This window comes from Vombatus ursinus, unplaced genomic scaffold, assembly GCF_900497805.2.
Source record: "Vombatus ursinus unplaced genomic scaffold, bare-nosed wombat genome assembly UNPS02014784.1, whole genome shotgun sequence".
Classification (NCBI taxonomy): Eukaryota; Metazoa; Chordata; class Mammalia; order Diprotodontia; family Vombatidae; genus Vombatus; species Vombatus ursinus.
The window spans coordinates 16,649,949-16,656,358 of record NW_020954562.1 but is presented as its reverse complement, the minus strand read 5'-3'; positions in this window follow the sequence as shown (position 1 = coordinate 16,656,358).

Sequence of the window (6,410 nt, the reverse complement as noted above, 5' to 3'; positions counted from 1 at the left end):
CTCTATATATTTGAGAAATGAGGCCTTCATCAGAGACACTTGCTGTAAAGATTGTCTCCCAGCTTTCTGCTTTCTTTCTAATCTTGGTTACAGTGGTATTTCTATAGTGTTTTAAGGTTTGCAAAATGCTTTACAAATATTGTCTTTTTATTTTCACAATAATGTGAAGGGTAAGTGCTATTTTTATCCCAGTTTTACAAAGGAAGACACTTCTGAAGCAGGCAAAGTTTAAGTGACTTACCCAGGGTCATATAACCTGTAGAGTCTGAGGACAGATGTGAACTTAGATCTCCCTGACTCCAGGTCTAGCTCTCTACCCATTGTATCACCAAGCTGCCTAGAAGCTTACACAGAACAAATTTAATAAATAGCTGTTGATATTAACCCTTTCAATATGTATCTATCTATTTATTTATTTGTTGGTTAGGCAACAGAGTTAAGTGACTTGCTGAGGGTCACACAGCTAGTAAGTGTTATGTGTCTGAGGTCAAATTTGAACTCAGGTCCTCCTGAATCTAGGGCCAATGCTCTATCCACTGCAGCACCTAGCTTCCCCTAACCCTTTCAATATCTAATATCTTTAAGGATGAAATGGGGAATTCTTGTTGGTGAATGGGATTAGGGCACTGAAATTCCACATCAAAGTTGAAGTAAAATTTGTAAAAAAAAAAAAAAAGAAAGAAAGAAAGAAAGAAAGAAAGAAAAAAGAAAAAGAGGACAATTAAGTTTGGTGGAAGAGGGATCTTACAAACATCTTATGTGCTAATAGAAAAATGTTTGCTGAATGAAGTCTGATAAAGAGATTATGGCAGAATAGGAACAGCACTATATGGGGAGTCAGAGGACTTGGGTGTTTTCAAATCCTGACTGACACTATTCATGTGACCTTGGGTAAGTTACTCCATTTCTTGACCTCACTTTCTTCATGTTAAAAAGAAGAAAGTAGACTAGATGCCCCTTCCAGCTTTAAATCTTTGTTGTTCTATTGTTTTTAGCCATGTCTGACTCTTTGTGACCACATTTGAGATTTTCTTGGCAAAGAAAAGTGGTTTGCCATTTATTTCTCCAGTGGAGGAAACTGAGGCCAACAAGGTTGTGACTTCCCCAGGGTCACATAGCTAGTAATTGTCTGAGGCCAAATTTGAACTTGTGAAGATGTCTTCTTGATTCCAGGCCAGGCACTCTATCCACTGTGTCACCTAGCTGCCTGTGATTTTTTTTTATAGTAATTTTTTATTTATTTTTTTGTTTTCAACATTTACTTCCACAAGATTTTGAGTTCCAAATTTTCACCCCATCTCACCCCTCCCCCCACCCCAAGATGGCATGCATTCTAAGTACCCCTTCCCCTAGTCTGCCTTCCATTCTATCTCTCCCCCCCTTCTCTTATCCCCTTCCCCTTCAATTTCCCTGTAGGGCAGGATGGATTTCTATACCCCATTTCCTGTATTTCTTATTTCCCAGTTGCATGTGAAAACATTTTTTTAAACATGTGTTTTTAAAACTTTGGGTTCCAAATTTTCTCCCTTCCTCCCTCCCCATTGATAAGGCAAGCAACCAAATACAGGTTATACATGTACAGTCATGCAAAACACTTCCATAGTAGACATGCTGTGAAAAACTAACTCTATTTCCTTTAATCCTATCCTGCCCATCCATTTATTCTATTCTTTCTTTTGACCCTGTCCCTTCTCAGAAGTATTTGCTTCTGATTACTCCCTTTCCCAATCTGCCCTCCTCTCTATCATTCCCCTACTCTCTTGTCCCCTTCCCCCCCTATTTTCCTGTAGGGTAAGACAGATTTCCACACCCAATTGAGTGTGAATGTTATTCCCTCCTTAAGTCAAATCCTATGAGAATAAGATTCACTCATTCCCTCTCACCTTCCCCCATTTCCCTTCCCCTGTAAGAGCCTTTACTTTTCTGTTTTTTTTTGTGGAATAATTTACCCCATTCTACCTCTCCGTTTCTGCTTCTCCTAGTATATTCTTCTCTCACCCCTTAATTTTATTCTCCATATATGACCCCTTCATTTTCAACTCACCCTGTGCCCTCTATCTATCTATATCTATATATATGTACATATAATTTTTTCCCCTCCAAATACCCTGATACTGACAAAGGTCTCATGAGTTACAAACATCATCTTTCCATGCAGGAATGTAAACAGTTCAACCTTAATAAGTCTCTTATGATTTTCTCTTTCCTGTTTACCTCTTCATGTTCCACTCGTGTCTTGTATTTGAAAATGAAATTTTCTATTCAACTCTGGTCTTTTCATCAAGAATGCTTGAAAGTCCTCTATTTCACTGAATGACAAATTTTTCCCCTGCAGGATTATACTCAGTTTTGCTGGGTAGGTGATTCTTGGTTGTAATCCTATCTCCTTTGCTCCCCGGAATATTATATTTCATGCCCTGCGGTCCCTTAATGTAGAAGCAGCTAATTTTTGTGTTATCCTGATTGGGTTTCCACAGTATTTGAATTGTTTCTTTCTGGCTGCTTGTAATATTTTCTCCTTGACCTGGGAACTCTGGAATTTGGCTACAATATTTGGGGATCTCTTTCAGGAGGAGATCGGTGGATTCTTTCAACTTCTATTTTGCCCTCTGGTTCTAAAATATCAGGACAGTTTTCCTGGATAATTTCTTGAAAGAGGATGTCTAGGCTCTTTTTTTGATCATGGCTTTTAGATAGTCCAATAATTTTTAAATTCTCTCTCCTGGATCTATTTTCCAGGTCAGTTCTTTTTCCAATGAGATGTTTCACATTGTTTTCTAATTTTCATTCTTTTGGATTTGTTTTATAGTGTCTTGATTTCTCATAAAGTCACTAGCTTCCAATTACTCTATTCTAATTTTTAAGGAAGTATTTTCTTCAGTAATCTTTTGGACTTCCTTTTCCATTTGGCCAATTTTGCTCTTTAGGGCATTCTTCTCTTTATTGGCTTTTTGGACCTCTTTTGCCATTTGGGTTAGGCTATTTTTTAAGGTGTTATTTTCTTCAGTATTTTTTGGGGTCTCCTTTAGCAAGCTGTTGACTTGTTTTTCATGATTTTCTTGCATCACTCTCAGTTTTTCCTCTATTTCTCTTACTTGCTTCTCAAAATCCCTTTTGAGCTCTTCCAAGGCCTGGGACTGATTCATATTTTTCTTGGAGGCTTTGGATATAGGAGCTTTGTCTTTGTTGTCTTCTTCTGGTTGTATGTTTTGATCTTCTTTGTCACCAAAGTAAAATAATATAGGCTGACTCTTTTTGTGCTGCTTACTCATGATCCTGGCCAATTACTTGAGTTTTAAACTCTTCATTAAAAAAAAGTCTGCTTTCAATGTGAAGAGTGTATTGTCCCAAGTTTTGGGGGTTTGTACAGTTGTTTTCAGAGGTACTTCTAGGGACCTGTAAATTTTCAGTTCTTCCAAGGTGATATGAAAAGGGGCAAGGTGTTTCCTCTCCACAACCACAACAAGCTCCACTGCACCAGCATTCTTCCTAGCCCCAGGACAGCCCCTCAGAACTGTGACCCAGATCCAAGCACTGGTAAAGCAAGATATTCCTGCCTCAGCTCTGGCAAAGAGATCCTTGCAATCCCCCTCTGATCAGCCACTCGATTCCTCCTCAGTCTGTGGGCCTGAAGCTCAGGAAACAGTTGCTGCCCCAAGGGCACACTCGGGACTAGTGGCTGAGACCTAGCTCCTTTCTCACCGCAGTCACAGACTTTTCCCACTGACCTTCCACGTTGTCTTTGGTGTTCCTGGGTTGAAAAGTCTGGAAACCGCCACAGCTGCCTGCGATTCAGTCCTCTGAGGCCTGCTCCAGGGTTGCTGCAGGCTGCATGCCCACACTGCACTGTGCTCCTCTCCCAGCCCAGCGTGATATACCTTTCTGATCAACCATCCAGGCTGTCTTTGGCTGGAAATTTGTTTCACTCTGTCTTTTTGTGGGTTCTGCTGCTTTAGAATTTGTTTAGAGCCATTTTTTTAGGTATTTGGAGGGCTTTGGGAGAGAGCTCAAGACAGTCACTGCTTTCCCTCTGCCATCTTGGCTCTGCCCCACCTGTGATTTTTATAAAGGTAGGAAAAAAAAAACATCACAGCCAGATTCGGTATTCAGTAGGAGGACTCAGATTTCTTCCTATGAAACTCAAAATTCACTTGGCAAATTTAAATGCAAAAAAGACTTATTCTCTGTTATTGAATTGAGAAACTACTTCTGGACAAATAAAAGGGAAGATATGGAAGAAAACACATGCAGAAAATGGCAGAAATAAAAATTTTCATGAAAAAGTCATTATTTTCTTTCATAAAGGAAATCATCTATTTCAGAGTGAACAATTATGAAAATGTACATAGTCCCTTCTCTGTAGCTAGCAGTTGCCTTATGAAAAACATAAGACTGAAATTCTATTGCCAATAGACTGTTCCTCCCATTTGTAGACACTAATATTTTCCAAATGCCATGGAGCATTTTCTCTGGGCTTTTTGTACAGAAACCTCCCACTAGTGAATGACAGTATTTACCTACCTTGTTGGAATAATCCATCTATTTGTCAAACTTACTGAATATTATATGAATCTGGGCTATACGCCTTGCTTAAATTTTCTCTAATAATTAACTATTGCTTAAAATTTTTCCTTACATCAAACTTAAATCTGCCCCCTGCCACTTACTTATTGCTCCTAGTTGACCCATTGGGCCAAGCAGAAAGTCTAGGTCCTCTTTCATAAGACAGCCCTTTACATACTCAGAAATGGATATATTGCACACCCCATCAAGTCTCCTCTTTATCAGGCTTAGAATTCCCAGTTCCTCCACTCATTCCTCACATGGCATCTTGAGGCCCTTCATCATCCTGATTGCTTTCCTCTCAAGCAGTGTCTGTTATGATAGGTTGTTTTTTTTTTTTTCTGAAATAACAGACAGTGAGGCAAGAAGCATTTATTAAGCCCTTACTTTTATTCCAAGTCCTGTGCTAAGAGGGATACAAATACAAGCAAAAAGGCAGTGCCTGCCTTCAAGGACCTTATATTCTAATGGGTGAATATCACATACAAAAGGAAGTAGAAGGTTGGGGGTGAAATACACACATGTTGGGGCCTGGTATCAGAGTCCAGGAAGTCAAAAGTTAAGCCATGAAGGGAGTGAAGGTTGGTCAGCCTAGTCTCCCTGCGACCGCCATTTCGGCAGGGAGATGTTGTTGACAGGATATATATATATGTGTGTGTGTGTGTGTGTGTGTGTGTGTGTGTGTGTGTGTGTGTATATATATAAATATATATACATATATATATATATATACATTTTTTTTTCCTGAGACTCTGCCTTATAACCCTTCCTATTTGTAACTGCTATTTTGCCTTTTCCCCAAAGGATCCTTTGGCTTTTTGCCATAGACTTGGGTTATCATAGATATTTTTATTAGATCAAGACCAAAGAAGTGGCTAGCAAGCCAGTCTTCAAAACCCAGTAAAAGGTCTGTCTTTGCACATTCTCTGATCCTGCCTGACTATCACTCCCTGATCCAAGTTTACCTACTCTTTGACTTGGAGTGAGAAAATTCTTTTTTGCCCCAATCACGTCCTTTGTGATCCATGTAAATCATCCTGGGAAATTCACTTAACAAGATGAAAAGAAACAGTGTTGAGGGTCACCCTTGCATTCCCCTACCCTCAATAAAATTGATGCCTTTGCTAGGCAAGCAATAATAATAATAGCTAACATTCATATAGAACTTAATATGTGCCAAATAACATGTTAAGTATTTTACAACTATTATCCCATTTGATTTAATCCTTACAACAACCCTGGGAGGTAGGTGCTATTATTATCCCCATTTTACAGATGAGGAAACTGAGGTTATGTGACTTGCTGGGGTTCAAAAGCTAGTAAGTATCCAGATTTGAAATCCAGTATTCCAGACTCCAGGCCCAGCACTCAATCCACTGCAACATGCCTCTCCTATTTGGGGGCTAGTTCCTGAGGCTGACCAGGAAATTCTGGCGATGTCAGCTCTGGTAACAAATGACCAAAGAGTCACAGAGGTTTTGCAACCATTGGTAACTCCAAAAATACCAAAGAGCTCATACAGGTTATAAGCAAAAAGTTTTATTCCACTGGGGAAGAAAAATTAGATACATGTCAGGACTTCCTCTAGTAGGAAACCCAAGGCAGTAGGGCTAAACCTTGGTTTATATATTTGTAGCTAGACAAAGAATCAAGCAGTACAGTGCAGCAACAGTAGTGAGACATAACAGTAAGAGTGAAACAAGGTTGTCTAGTGACAAAAAGTCCATTCATAGCAGGGCTTTGTGTCTGGGCCTGTCGGTACTTACCCAAGCTCAGGGACCACCAATTCTGTGGTTTAGTTGTAGTAATGTTCACCCAGAAGGTGACTACAAAGGATTGTTGTTGTG